This window comes from Tamandua tetradactyla, chromosome 8 (genome assembly GCF_023851605.1).
Source record: "Tamandua tetradactyla isolate mTamTet1 chromosome 8, mTamTet1.pri, whole genome shotgun sequence".
NCBI classification, from domain to species: Eukaryota; Metazoa; Chordata; class Mammalia; order Pilosa; family Myrmecophagidae; genus Tamandua; species Tamandua tetradactyla.
This window is the reverse complement of record NC_135334.1, coordinates 82480992-82496212: the sequence shown is the minus strand read 5'-3', so window position 1 is coordinate 82496212 and position 15221 is coordinate 82480992. Positions and strand designations below refer to the sequence as shown.

General features: G+C 40.3%; 1 long non-coding RNA gene across 1 annotated transcript; it reads right to left on the bottom strand.

The window, feature by feature from the left end:
• Positions 1 to 366: 366 nt before the first annotated feature.
• On the bottom strand, positions 367 to 2197 carry LOC143643647 (uncharacterized). The gene is made up of 3 exons (XR_013156309.1): positions 1694 to 2197; positions 1013 to 1117; positions 367 to 716 (listed from the first exon to the last, which is right to left on the bottom strand). It is a non-coding gene; the product is annotated as an uncharacterized LOC143643647 (long non-coding RNA).
• Between the last annotated feature and the right edge of the window lie 13024 nt (positions 2198 to 15221).

Genomic DNA, 15221 nt, shown 5'->3' with positions numbered 1-15221 from the left:
ATGTTCCATTTTCCCCTTTTATTAAATCTAGCTCGGTACCTTCTAAGAGTTTGGGAATAGCCAGCCCCTGATGGTTTTCTCACAGACAGTTCATATCCTCCAACAGTGGCCTGGCTGAGACAGAACATACTCTCAGGGCCTCCAGTTACTGGCTCAATTGAAAAATGTCTTTCATAAGACAGTAACATTACCCTATGCCCAGCCACCCCCTCTCCCCACCCTCCCATCCTCTCCAGCCTTCCCCTGCCTGTCAACAGAGGCTGCGTGGCCTCCAGGAACCCAGGCTCAAGAGGAAGGGGCTGGCGTGGTCCCAGTAAAGCTGGGCTTCTAGTCTACCCCTCCTGGTCTGAAGAGCCCTGTGCCCCAACCACTTCAGGCAGCCTGCCTCCTGCAGGGCTGGGGAGGGCTAAAGCACCCAAGGTTCAAAGTAGACCAGACTAAATCACATTTCAGTCTCCCACTTAGAGGCCTTCTGGCAACTCAGTTTGCCTCTCTGGGCTTCATGTCTTCACCTGTAAAATGGGGGATAGTAACTGGCTTGTAGAGTGTTGAGAAGGGGGATGCAGATAAGACGTTGCAGAGCAGTTGACACACTGTAGGCGGAGCACAAGTCTGTGGCTGGACCTCATCTTGAAGCCCAGCCTCTGGAGAGCTGGAGAGCATCCCTGGCTGAAGGCTGGACATGGGTTCTATCACTCTTGCCTCAGCAGGATTTCCTGTGGCAGATTTGTTAGGGGTGGGAAGGGAGAAGCTAGAGGAGAAGAATGTCCCAGGACCACCCGCGCCCACCCCCATCCCAGGCTGGGAACCAGGGAGGAGCAGCTTACTCTGGTCTTGGCGGGCAGGATGCCTGCGCCTGGGAGCCTGATTACCATGGACAAGTAGGCCGGGGGTTGGGTACAGTGGGTGGGAAAGTCACCCTACCCAGATAGACAGACAAAAGCAGGCACATACACACACACTAGCTCAGTCTCAGCCCTCAGGGACTAGACAACAGGGGCCCCAAGGAGACCTGCAGTTGAAGCGCTTGCCACCCTTCTCGTTTACGTTTCACTCCAACTCCCAATTAATCTTCCCGTAAGGGTTAACCAAGAACTATGGTGTATCCGGCACGAGGCTAGAAGAAGTTGGGGAGAGGAGCAAAGTCAGGGCTATCGTAAAATAGTGGTCCTGTCAAACCCGTGCTCTGGGGCTCGCCAAAAACCACCCTCCCCATACTCAACATCACGTGAGAAGCGCGGACGGGACCTCGATTCCTGTTCCTTCTTCATCTTTCCATCTTTTAGCATCCCATTCTATAGTTTCCACTTCCTTATGAGTTTCTTACTGGATCATTCCCTGAGCTCTACCTCCCCAGGCTCCCTTCCCCTCTTCTTCATTCCAGGCCCCCCACCCAGAGTTATCATAGCATTTGCACTCCAGATCCTTCGTCCCAGAGACCCCAGAGGAATCTTTCTCGCAGTAAATATTTGACCTCCTCCCCCTCTACAGCAATCCCTTCAAATCACTGTTAAGCTCCCACAATGCTCAGGACAAGAGAAAACTTGGTAATTCACGTGCTCCCCACCCTCACCCCATCCCCAACTTCTTTCGGCCCATGTCCCCCTTCATCATGCAACCAGCTCGCAGTTTCTCAAATGCGGAGTTTCTGGTGGACCCCAGTTGCTTTTGCCTTCTTAGGATTCCTTCTTACTTTGGGGAGCAGAGCCCTTCTCTCCTGTGAGGAGCCATTTCCACGTGGTTTGAAGGAAGCTGGACCGATGTTCGGGGTCTGGTAAGACACCTCATCTTTCCAGGTACCATGCTTGCTGCAGGGATGTGAACACAGCCCACGCAGGACCAGTCAGAACCTTCTCTGGGATTTTTGGTTGGAGCTTAGGAAAGAGACCAGCTCCTGATAAGGCTAAGCAAGCAGGATGGGAGTGGAGGCTATTGAGGACTGACCAAGGAGACAATGCCTATCAGAGCAGAAGCTGGAGATCCATTCAGTTCCTGCATCCAGCTATCACCTGGACTTTTCGCTGGTGTAAATGTTTTAAGCTTTATTTCTTGCTCAACATACTTTGGATCTTGGCTAAGACAATGGCTGAATTGCTTTACACTTGGTATTCGCTCTGCCTGCAGTTCCCAAGGGCCTTGTCTTATTGGAAAATTCAATTCATTTTAAGACTCATCTCAAATGTCAACTCCTCTAAGAAATCTCTTTTTCCCAATCTGGTTTCCTTTCTCCATGCTCCCATGGTTACATCATACTGTGTCATAATTACCTATTCCCACAACCAGATGTGAACATGTTGATGGCAGGGGCCGTGTCTAATTCAGCTCTCTACTTCCTTTGCCCGGCACATGGTCGGCACCAGGCAGACATGCAGGAATGTTTGGTAATTAAGTGGGAATCTGAGGGAATGAGGGCCTCGCCCACGCTGGGCCACTTCCTCCTGCTCCCGCAGCCTCGTCTGGGGATAGGGCGGGGGCTGCAGAGAGCTGCCTGAGGCTCTGATCTGGAGCCCAGAATGGTTAAGAAATGAGAATCAAGGCACAGGATGTCCTTAAATTGAGTTCAAACTATGAAGCATGGGTAAGTAGACCAGGAGCAGAGCCCAGAAGGACAGTGGATCAGACTCCCTGTGGCGTGTCTGCCCAGCCCACAGAGCACCCTTGCCTGCGCTTTCTCACCTCCCCAGTGGCCCTTGAATTCTGGTTGTGTTACATGACCACGGCCATGCTCCCCTAGCCATAGCTTATTGGACAGGACATCCACTCTCTCAAACCTGGCCAATAAATATGCCTATGTCTAGATTCTCGTTCTGTGAAAGAAAAAAATAACACCTATATGTTCAAGCAGCTGTGAATTTTCTCCCCTTGAAAGCAAACATAATCAGAACTGGATACACTTGGCCTGCAGAGATGGCAAAGAATGAAGTAGCTAGACAGAGACAAGAGTACAAACAGCCTCAGAAAGAACAACAGACAAATACAATCTTATTGACTTCCCAACAGTCTTCCAAGATAGATTGTGGGACAAGCAATGCATTGCCTGCATTTAGTCTGGTGTCCAACTCTAATCTAGCTCGAGCCTTACTCCGGATAAGGGAGGTTACCAGATGTTTGTGTTCTGGATGAAAGTTTTGACTGACACATGCCTTCACTTGCAAGCAACAAAACCTCAACTCAATTAGCTTGAACAAAAGGGGAGAAGGAAGGGAGGGAGGGAAGAAGGGAGAAGAGAGTGGAGGAGAAAAGGAATTGATTAACTCAAAAAACTGGGATATCCGGGAACATATTGGATCTAGATGAGGTAACAGGCAAAAGACTCGAAAATGTCAATTCACCCTTATGTTTTCTAATTATTTGTTGCTGGTATATAGGAAGACTCATAATTTGTCTATGTTGATCTTGTATCTAGAAACATTACAAATTCTCTTTTAGTTCTGGAAATTTATAGATTCTTTTGGACTTTCTGTATCATATTGCTGCAAATCATGAGATTTTCATTTATTCCTTTCTAATGCTTATGCTTCTCATTTCCTTTTCTTGTCTTACTGTATTGTTCAGAAGCAACGATTAAGGGTATATTTGCTTTTTCCTAACTATAAATAAAGCTTAGAATGTTTCAGAACTAAGTTTTATGATTGCTGTGAGTATTTGGTAGATACTGTGTCTCAGGGCATATAAATGCTATTCTCTTTCTGTGTTGCTATGAGAACTTATTTTAAAATTATGAATGGGTATGGAATTTTATCAAATGTTTTTCTGCCTCTATGACATGATCATATGATCTCTGCTACCTACGCCCATCTATTTATAAGGTGAATTGCATTCATTGATTTTATAATGTTAAATCTCTCTTGTTTACTATTATCAAGCTAAAACTGGTCATATTATAATTTTTTTATACACTGCTAGATTCAGCTTGCTAACATCTTGTCTAAGATTTTCACAATTATGTGTATAAGCAATTATGTGACTCTTCTGTATATTTCCTTGTTTGTATTATCTTTATCATGTTTTCATACCAAGGTTAGATGAGCTTCATAGAGCAAATTGAGAAGCTCTCTGTGATGGCTTATTGATGGGCCAGCTTCACTGGGTTGAATTAGAGTCCACAGTTACACAATCAAATAGTAATCTAGGCACTGCTGTGACGAGAGTTCACAGATGTAATTATAGTCTCTAATCAGTTGACTTTAAATTAAGGAGATAATCCTGGGTGAACCTGACTTAATCAGTAGAAAAGACTTAAAAGAGGGTTTAGTCTTGAAGGAGAGAGAATGGAGAAATTCCTGCAGATTTCAGCTTCCTCCTGGGCCCATGAGTTCCAGTCTGTGCATAATCTTTCCTTTCTGGCAGCCTGCTCTATAGACTTCAGATTTTCTTTGCCAGCCCCCACAATTACGTAAGCCAATTTATTGATCTATCTATATCTATCATCTATCTATCTACCTATCAATCTGGCCGTCTATCTCCTTCCTACTAGTTCTGCTTCTCTGACTGAACCCTGACTGATAGATTTTTTCCTCTTTTTTTATTCATTAAACCTTTTTTATAATACAGGTATTAACAGTTTATAAATGACTTGGTCAAACTTATCTGTAAAATCATCAAGGTCTACTCATTATTTTGAAGCCAGATTTTCCAACATAGATTCTGTTTCTTTAATAATTAATTATAGGTCTATTCAGGTTTACTATTTCTCCTCTTGAGTCAGTTTTTGACATGTAATAAAAATAATTCTCCATTTAATCTCATTTCAATTTTTTAGCATGAAATGTCCATACTCTTATGATTTTTAAAATTTTGTTTCATTGTGCTATCTTTTTAAAAATATTTTTAAAGGCCAAAGGTCAGTATATTTTGCAATTTGTTCCAGAGAGCTAGATTTTGGTTTAGTTGTTCTTTTTAATGTTTCTTTATTTTATATCATCAATTTCTGTTCTTTTATAAATATATTTAATCTGTTATACATATTATACATTTACTTTTAAGTACCATTTTAATCACATCCCACAGGTTTTGATCTGCAACACTTTCATTGCCATTTGGTTCTCTGTATGATAGAGATTTTTCCCGACAGGCTTTTTTTTTTGGTGCAACTTGAAAACCTAATTCTAAAATTTATATGGCAGGTATAAAAGGTCAAGAATAGCCAAGATGCCTATGAATAAAAAGAACAAAGTAGGAGATCTTGACTTACAGATATCAAGATTTATTACAAAGCTATAATAATTAAGACTGTGTGCTATTGGCATAGAGATAGATAAATAGACCAATGGATCAGAATAAAGAGCCCAGAAACTGACCCATGCATTTATGAAAACGTAATAGTTGGCAGAAGAGGTATTTCAGATAAGTGGGTGAAAGGATACATTTTTCAATCTGGGATAATTGGTTAGCTATATAAAAAGTAGATTCATATCTCCACATATACCATACAAAAATTTTTTGTGTATTAAGTACTTAAATGTGAAAGGCAGTAACATAACACTTTTAGAAGGTAAAATAGGAAGATATTGTCATAATCCTGGGGTAGAAAATTTTTCTTGAACAAATTAAACAAGGTATAAAAAGTCCCAAACCATAAAGGTAAAGATAGATATATTTCACAATATTAAAATTAAGAACTTTTATTCATCAGATGATAACAAAAAAAGGAATATAAAGACAAACCACGATATGGAAAACGATACCTACAACACGTGTAGTTAACTAATGATTAGGGTCCAAAATATGTAAAGAACACCAACATATGAATAATGAAATGAGAAATAACCACATAGAAAAATAAGCAATATTTTTTAAAGCAGGCATTTCAAAAAAAAAAAAAATAGGAGGAGGAGAAGGAAAAGAAGGGAAAGAGGAAGAGGAGGAAGGGAGAAGAAGAAAGAAAAAAATGAGATAATCAAAATACACAAAAACATGCTTAACCTAATTAGTAATCAGAGAAGTTACAATTGCGAGAACCATCACACATCTACCAGATTGACAAAAAAATTTGAACGTCTGCTAGGCAAGGAGATTGGACAACGGGAGCTCCTGCAAACAACTGATGGTGGTGAAAACTGGCACAACCACTTTGAAACAACTTTTGCATCATCTAGTAAATTTGAAGATGCGCATACCCTATGACCTCACAATGCCACTTCAGAAAAAAATTCTTGCATGTGTGCACGTGAAGACTTGCAGGAGAAATCAAACCACAAACCATCAAGATGTTCATCTGATGAGTGAATACAGAAATTGTTGTATACTTATACACTGCAATGTAATACTGCGCTGAAAATGAATAAACAATAGCTACATGCGACAGCATGGATGAATCTTACCAACGAAATGTTTATGAAAGAAGCCAGACACACAACAGTATAAGCAGTATGAGTCCATTAATATAAAGTGTTCTAGTTTGCTAGCTGCCGGAATGCAATATACCAGAAACGGAATGGCTTTTAACAAGGGGAATTTAATGAGTTGCTAGTTTACAGTTCTAAGGCCGAGAAAATGTCCCAATTAAAACAAGTCTATAGAAATGTCCAATCAAAGGCATCTGGGGAAAGATACCTTGGTTCAAGAAGGCCGATGAAGTTCAGGGTTTCTCTCTCATCTGGAAAGGCACATGGCGAACGCAGTCAGGGCTTCTCTCTCGGCTGGAAGGGCACATGGCAGACACGGCGTCATCTGCTAGCTTACTCTCCTGGCTTCTGGTTTCATGAAGCTCCCCGGGAGGCATTTCCTTTCTTCATCTCCAAAGGTCGCTGGCTGGTGGACTCTCTGCTTTGTAGTGTTGCAGCATTCTCTGCCCTCTCTGACTCTCTCTCTCCAAAATGTTTCCTCTTTTATAGGACTCCAATAAACCAATCAAGACCCACTCAAATGGGTGGAGACATGTCATCCCCTAATCCAGTTAAACAACCATTCTTGACTAAATCACATCAACCAGGGAGATGATCTCATTACAGTTTCAAATATACAGTATTGAATAGGGATTATTCTACCTTTATGAAATGGGATTTATATTAAAACATGGCTTTTCTTAGGGGGCATATATCCTTTCAAACCAGCACATAAAGATAAAAAGTAGGCAAAAGTAATCAATACCATTTGGGATGCATACATAAGTAGTAAAAAAAAAAAAAGGAAAAGCAAGAAAGTGATTATCTTAAATGTCAGAAGATGGTTACATCTGGGGAGAGGAAACAGAATGAATCTGGAGAGGGACACGCAGAAGATTTCTGAAATTCTAGAAATATACTGCTTTTTTTAAAAAAAAATCTTAGTGGTGGTTACCCAGATGTTTACCTTACTATAATTATTTAAATTGTATGTATCATATGTGCATTCTTTTACTTACATGGTATAGTTCACAGCAACAAAGAAAATGGAGATTTGGAGGTTCTAACATTTTAATTGTTTCCTAATTTTATTGCACTGGAGTCATAGGACTTATCATTAATGATATAAAAGTTTTACTCTCTCATAGGGCTTCCTTTGTGACCTATTGCATGGTCAATTTTGTTAAAAGTTCCATGCGTACTCGAAAGTAAAGTGTGCACTTTAATTATTGGATATAGGGTTTATATATGTACATTAAATAAATGTAAATTGTGTGCTTCAATCATAGATATTCAACTATATTTTTTCTTACTATTTTTTGTCTGTTCCATATATTTCTGAAAGAGGAGTGTTAAAATTTCCAATTATGATTGTAGGTTTGTGAAATTCTTCCTCAGTTCTGTTCATTTTTGCTATATATTTTGCTTAATATATTCTGTCAATTTTTCTTTATAATTGTCATTTTTAAGGTTATGTTATTAAAAGCAGTCAGATTCAGTATCACCATAGCTTCCTGTTGAATGGTTCCTCTTGCCCCGAGATAATTACCTTCTTTAAATCTCAAGATTTTTTTTTTTGACTTAAAAAATATCTTTTACTTTACGATAATATTACCATATATCATTTCTTTTGGTTAGTATTTATAATATGTTTTCCTACCTCTTTTCTATCAAACTTTTGTGTAATTGTTTTATTTTATCTTATAAACAACGTATAACTTTAAAAATATAATCTAAAAATAAATCGAACAAGTGGGTTCGATCCACTTAAATTTATTGTGATTACTGATAAACTTCGACTTTTCCCAACCATCTTATTTTTTAAATTTATTATGTATTTTTCTTTGTTTCTTTTCTCTTACATTCTATTGTATTTACTGAGTTCTCCTTATTACCTTCTTCTTTCTGCTTGCTTGGATGTTACACATTTTAACAGTCTAAATTTAATCAATGTGTTTGTTCACTCTTAATACTACAAAGATCTTTAAATGTTTTAAATCCAATTCCTCTTCTCATTTTCTTACTATTGTTGTCAAATATTTTAGGACTACTGTGATTTTAACTCCTTCCAAAAATCGGTGTTTTTTTGTAGTCAATACTTAGAGTAACCAAATATGCTTTCTTATTTATTTGGTCAGCATTCCTTTCTTTTGGTTCATTTTCTTTCTTCCTATGGTAAACCCTTAGTTGTTAGTTCAGAGCAACTGTACATAGTAAACTCTCTCCTTTCTGATGTCTTATTTTGCCTTTACCTTAAATGAATTATAAACTGACAGTTATTTTCCTTTGGCATTTAAAGATGTGTATTCCATTGTCTTCTGGAGGCGATCTGCTGCTGCCGCTAAGTCTGCTGCCAGCCCAACTGTTGTTCGTTTTAGGTAGTTGGCTGTCTCTAGTTGCTTTTCTCTTTTATTTGATGTTTTTGAAGTTTCCCCATAGTGCATCTCAGTGTGAATTTGTTTTATTTATTCCCCTCAGGATTTGAGGTGTTTGCTTAATCTGAGGACTCATATTTTCCTTTAGTTATGGAATTCTTAGCCATTTTCTCTTCTAATATGCTTTCTCCTGTTCTTTCCACTCTTTTCTGGAACTACTATCAGGAGTAGTAGAAATATCTTATTTGTCATGATTCTCTCCCTCATGGTACCTCATTTCCTCATGTGGTTTATAACTTCTTACTGAACTCATCCAAATTTTTGCATATCCAATTTTTGCAAATATAATGCTCGAAGAGGTTGTGTTTCTGCTGGAGTCCCATGTGCCAACAATTGTCAAAATATTCATCCTAAGCAGGTTCATGGTTGCTGTTGCTGGGTCCCTTAGACATGTTTTTATTCTGTTAGCGTGTGGATCCTATGCTACACAGATAACATACATTTGTATTTCATACCAGCTCCTGGCTCATTTCCAGGGTTTCAGTTTCTCATGGACTCTTTCTTTTCTCACCCACTGCCTCTGGCATACAATGTGCTTTCCTGTTGCTTCTTGAGCAGGTGGGTTTAATTTTTCTAGTTCCATTTTCATGTTGATGGCAGCCTTTGGATGCTCCCAGTTGTATACAAGGGGGTTAATCCCAGCTCTGTGCTTTTTATGGGCAGAAGACTAAATGCCCTGTCCCTGTTTGGGTATTAGAACTCCAGCCACCCAAAATGTTAAAAGTTGGTGGATCTGGGTATCTATGGGGGGCATGTTGGAGTTCTCTGTGTGGGTTTTGTATTATTTTTATAACTGTCCTATAAGTTTGAAATTATTTCAAAGTAAAAATGTATTTAAAAAACCAGGCACATTGGGAAAGTTCAAATAGAATCAAGAGGCTACTCTGGAGATCACTCTTACGCAAGCTTCAGTTAGACATTGCTACTTTTCATAACTTGCCAAACCCCAACCAAAATCATTCCAGCCAGTCCTAAAGAACATCTAGCGTAATATATAAGATTCCACAAAGGTTCCATGCACTAGGGTAACTTTCTAGAAACCTACAACCTCCAGTTGCGTCCCTGGACCAGATAAGTCCTGAAACCTAGAGGGCCCAGACTCTCCAGAACATCAGCTAGTTCCATCTCCCTACCCCATATTATTGACAGCCCCTTCCAACATAAAAATGTTAGACTGGCCATAGCCCAAATACCTCTAAAGAGAGGGATAGAAAGATCAAAGGTGATGTTGGAGTTATACAGAGAAGGTAGGATTTAACAAATGAATATGATTGCTGAATCATTAAATTGATATTGCTTTTATCTAAGCTGTATCTTAGAGCAGCTAGAAGTAAAAACCTAAAATTATGGAGTTGTAACCCATACCAAACTCTGAAATCTATTCTACAGCTAATTTTTGTGCCATGCTTTGAAATTTATTTCATATATATATATATATATATATATATATATATATATTATTGTTCCCAAAAAGTCAGTAGTGATGATAAAAAATATTTATTCCTTCAGTCTCCTATATTCTGGAGCAACTAGAAGGAAAAATCTGAGATGATGGTATGGTAGCCTATGACATACTCTGGGATCTGCCCTGTAACTACTTGTTGAAGAATGCTTTGTAAACAATTGCTTTTTTCTTTCTTTGCTTTGTATATACGGTATATTATACAATAAAAGAGTTTAAAAAAAAAAAAAGAGAGAGAGAGAGAGAACCACCAAAAAAAAGAAAAAGGCACTGACCACTATGGACTATATTTGTGTCTGAATTCCCCTACTACTACTACTGTCACCCCCTTGAGACATTCCAGCATTAGTTTCTGCCTAAAACCCTGGAAATAAATGCTCTCTGTTTCTGGTCCTGAGGATTTCTTTTTCTTTTTTTCTTGTGGTGCTAAATAAATCTCATTGAAGACCCCCATCTATTTTGTTATCTTTGTTGAGAGATTTAGTTTAACTTCTTTTAAACATACAAACTTTAGTTATCATTATTTTTACAGTCAATACTCAACATTTTTTTTTTTTTTATCATTTCCTGTGGTTGCCCATGATTTCTTACTGTGGTAGTTAGGTTCAGTTGTCAACTTGGCCATGTGAAGGTACCTAGTTCTGTTGCTGTGGACATGAGCCAATGGCATGTGAACCTCATCTGTTGCTCATTACATCTGCAGTCGGCTGGGAGGCATGCCTGCTGCAATGAATGATGTTTGAGTTAATTGGCTGATGCTTAAATGAGAGAGCTCAACGTAGCACAGCCCAAGCAGTTCAGCATACCTCATCTCAGTACTTGCAGCTCAGCCCAGGCCTTTGGAGATGCAGAAAGAAATCACCCCCGGAAAGTTGTTGGAACCCAGAGGCCTGGAGAGAAGGCCAGCAGAGACCATGCTGTGCCTTCCCATGTAAGAAGGAACCTCAGCTGAAAGTTAGCTGCCTTTCCTCTGAAGAACTAACAAAATAAATCCCCTTTTATTAAAAGCCAGTCCATCTCTGGTGTGTTGCATTCCAGCAGCTAGCAAACTAGAACACTTACATCTCAAGCCTTCCTTTTGTGTCCTGTTTTCTTCTCACTGAGGGGACACCTTTATTTCAGTGAGGAGTTATAAGATTGTATTAGTTTAGTCTTTGCATGTCTGCAAGGGGTTTTATGATGCCTAACATTTGGGTACTAGATTAGCAGAGTATAGAATTCTAGATTGGTATTTTTCCTCAGCACCTTGAAGATATTATTTCATTTCCCTCTGGAATCTACTATTGCTGAAGAGGCTCCTGCTATTGTACTGATTTTACTTTTGTAGATGAACTGGATCTTTCTTCTGGTAGACCTAAAAAAAATTATCCTTGATGTTCTGTAGTTGTACCGTGATATATTTTAATTTGTATCTATTTTAACTTTTCCCAAAAAAATACACTAGGTGGATATTTCAAACTGAAAACTCACGTCTTTCTTCAATTCTGGAAAATTCTTGATATATTTCTTTAAAAATTACTTCTTTATTATGTCCTGCATTATCTTCTTATGGGAGTTTTTTCAGATGCATGTGGGAGCCTTTCAGTTTAATGTGCATGTTTCTCAGTTACATTTGTATATTTGACTCTCCTTGTGACGATTTGGGTGAATTTCTCCAGTTCTAACTTCCAACTCCATCCTCTGATTCTCTCTTTGACTGTGCCCGGCCTGGAGTTTATCCCATCTATTGAACGTTTAGGTTCATGACTACATCTTGTCTTTCCCAGATTTCTAATTGGTTCCTTTTCATATTGATGATTTCCGGTTTTATCTATGCCTGTTTTTATTTTGTAATTTCTTGTTTTCTTATAATAAAAGTTTTACTTTTATTTCCTTGATCTTCTGAACTCACACTTGTTTTAAAGTTTTTGTCAGATTCTTCTTCAAATTAATTTTGTCTAGAGCGAATTTCTGTTTGGACTGCTGATTTCTTTTTCTGTATGATAAATCCCTTCAGACATCTTGGAGTATTGATTTGTAGGCTCAATTCAAGTGAAGGTTTCTTTTCTCCCTCTCCTTCACTTCCTCCTCCTCTTCTCTGTCTCTCTTCCCTCTTTGTTTTCACACATTCCTGCTTAGTAGAACCAGGTCTTATAATGGCAGTTAATATTTATTTTTCTTTGAGGTAGTGGGGATATCACAAACATAGTCACAGAATTAGCAGTCAGCTCTCATCTATTCCTGGCTTGAAAGCTATACCTTTAACCTCCCACCCCCATCTTTTAAGAGTATTTTAGTCCTCTTTAACCTAGGAGGTTGAACTCTCAACTGATATTGCTTGATGCTAGACCTAGAAGCCAGTAAAATTATGGCTTCAATTCCACTCACCATTTTAAATTTCTATTCCCATTTATGGTCTATAGAGATATTAATTTTATTTTCAAGACTGCCTATGAACTTTCGGTTTTCTCTTTATATGATTTATCTGTCATTGCTCCTTCTATAGACCAGATCAGGTGATCGAATTGTGAACCAATGACACCAGCCAGATGTGGACACACTCCACCCATCTTGACTCAGAAAATCTGGGCAAGAAGTCTGATAGATCCAGCTTGTGTCTCTGGGTCCAGAGAGTTCAGTGCAATGACTAGTTCACCTTAGGTCATGTGCTCACCTTTTAATGAACTGGTACTGGGACATCTGGATTGACAGCCCCATTATGTTCACAGTGGGTAAACAGAAGGAAATAAGGAACTGTTCACCAAAGAAGGGAGATGGGATCCACACGTGACTACCACAGTCCGCCACTGGGAGGCGTCCTCATGATTTGAAGCACCTGGGAAGCTAACACTTACCCTTATTTCCAGCTCAACATTTTCAGTGCTCAGCAGAGGGCAGAGGGCAAGGCAGGTCCTCAGCTGTATAGACAGAGAACCCATCAGGGCAGCATAAGGAAGAATTAGCCTGGGAAAGCCCTCCGTCTCCAACTTGTCTTTAAGGACAGCAGAGGCAGAGAAGCAGGGCAACAGGCTTGGCCATTGTATGAAGTCCCCTTAACTGAGACATTTAATTTACTTTTTCTCAAGTCTCAGAAATATATATAAGTGGGCAAAGATGTATATGGTTCCAAAATTAAGGAAGGAGGGGCCTGGTGCTGAGCTGAGGCTCGGCATGCCATCTTGTCTTCATGGTGGAAACCAATCTCTTGTTTAAGCCCTAGTTTGAGAAACCAGCCCACAGACATGGAATGCTGGGCAAATAGGCTCCCACCAGAAAGCTCTGGTGGTAGGACAAAGGGCCCATGGATCTTGGCTAGCCAAGGCACAGACCCCTGCCTCCCACCCCAGGGTTCCTGGGCCATGGGGAGGTTAGGTGGAGATTGGTGAGTTCCCAGGCAGAGTTCCTGGGTCAGCTTCTACCATGCACCCCTAAACCCCTGTTTTGAGATCTGCTCAGCATTGCCTCTGCTGCCATCCTGGTTAACCACATCTTCCATTTCATTTAGAGCTTGATTTGTTTACGAACTAATAAATATGATTTATAAAATATGCCCATGGTATGCTAATTACTGCACATATGGCGTTTTCATTTTGTAAAACTGGCATTTGCATTCTTTGCAGATTATGACATTGTGTCCCCAGTGCTAATTAGTCTGATTAGGGAAATAACTTTCCAGTTACTTGGCTGAGGAGCCGAAGGCTGGGCCATTAGTGGCGAAGGAGCTGGGCTGTGGCCGGCCTTGAAGGGAGGAACCAGGGAGGCCCCAGGATTTTGCCGAGGACCCCGGAAAGTCAACTTGCCCATTTTGTGTCCTTCCTCAAATCCAATTAAGCACAGTTCGTTAGCACAATTTTCTTAATCAAGCCTAATCTTCCCACTGAATGCACAATTTCTGAATTGTCAACGAGCTGGGTCAGTCAGCAGGGGATCAAGAGGCGGATCTTTGGCAGGAAAGTGAAGGGACAGGAGGCTGCTAGACCTTTCCCAGTGGGCTGGTGAAAAGTGCACAGTGTGAGGTTTGCCAACAACCCAAGATCTGGGATGGCTAAAGGGGATCTCCAGGTCACTAGGCCAACTTAGGATCTCAGGTGGAGAAACCTCCCAGTGATCTAGCCCCTGGGATCAGTTCTTATGCCCCAGGCATCCTGCAGACAGTGCTTCTGGATCCACACTAGCACTGGTGGAAGGCAGAGCCCCAAGCCCCAGGGCCTTAGGGGTGAGTCCCAGCAGAGGGCTCCTCCTTTGAATAGGGCCTCAGTCAAAAGCAAAGGCAGCCTTGTCTGGGAATCAGGGCTCTGTGGTTTTCTCAGAACTGTAACCCCTGAAGTTCTTGTAAAATGAAAAGATGGGGAGAGGACCCTTGCAAACAACTGATAATAGATTTCTTCCCAACCTTGGTGAGAATTTGGTCTAAAATCAAATTTAATTTGTGTTAGAAAAATAAGGAAATGTGCCATCACTTCCACTCATCACAGAGCAATTTGTACCTGTCTCATGACCTCCAAGGCAGATGACATCTGAAAAGCATTTAATAGAAAGTGTGGCACACACTCAGTATTCAAAAGAAAACATCTTTTAGATTGCTAGGGATAGCTATATCTTCTTTCTTTCTAGTAGGCAGGCAGGAAATGTATGAAGTACACATGCAGAAGGGTGGGTGGGTACCCTGGCAGGAGAAGAGGTGAGAGGTGCGAGGCCCCAGCACGGTGGGGCAATCCGCTTTTACAGATTTATCTTCCTTTTGTAATTTTTATTAACTATATTCTACCCCCCTCCCCTTCCTCCTTTATTGATGCTGGAGCATAGATGACTCACTCAGGTGGGGTCACTTGGCCCCAGGTGTTGTTTATTGCTGTTCTTCTAGAGAGATCTTTCTCCTTGTTGCCTAACCACGTCTTGGAAGTTGACCCTTGCACATCAGCCATCCACGGCCCTCATTCTAACCCTGCCCCAAAAGCACAACACAAATCCACAATTGTCAAATTGTCTGGTTTGGTACTACATGGAAATGGAAAATGA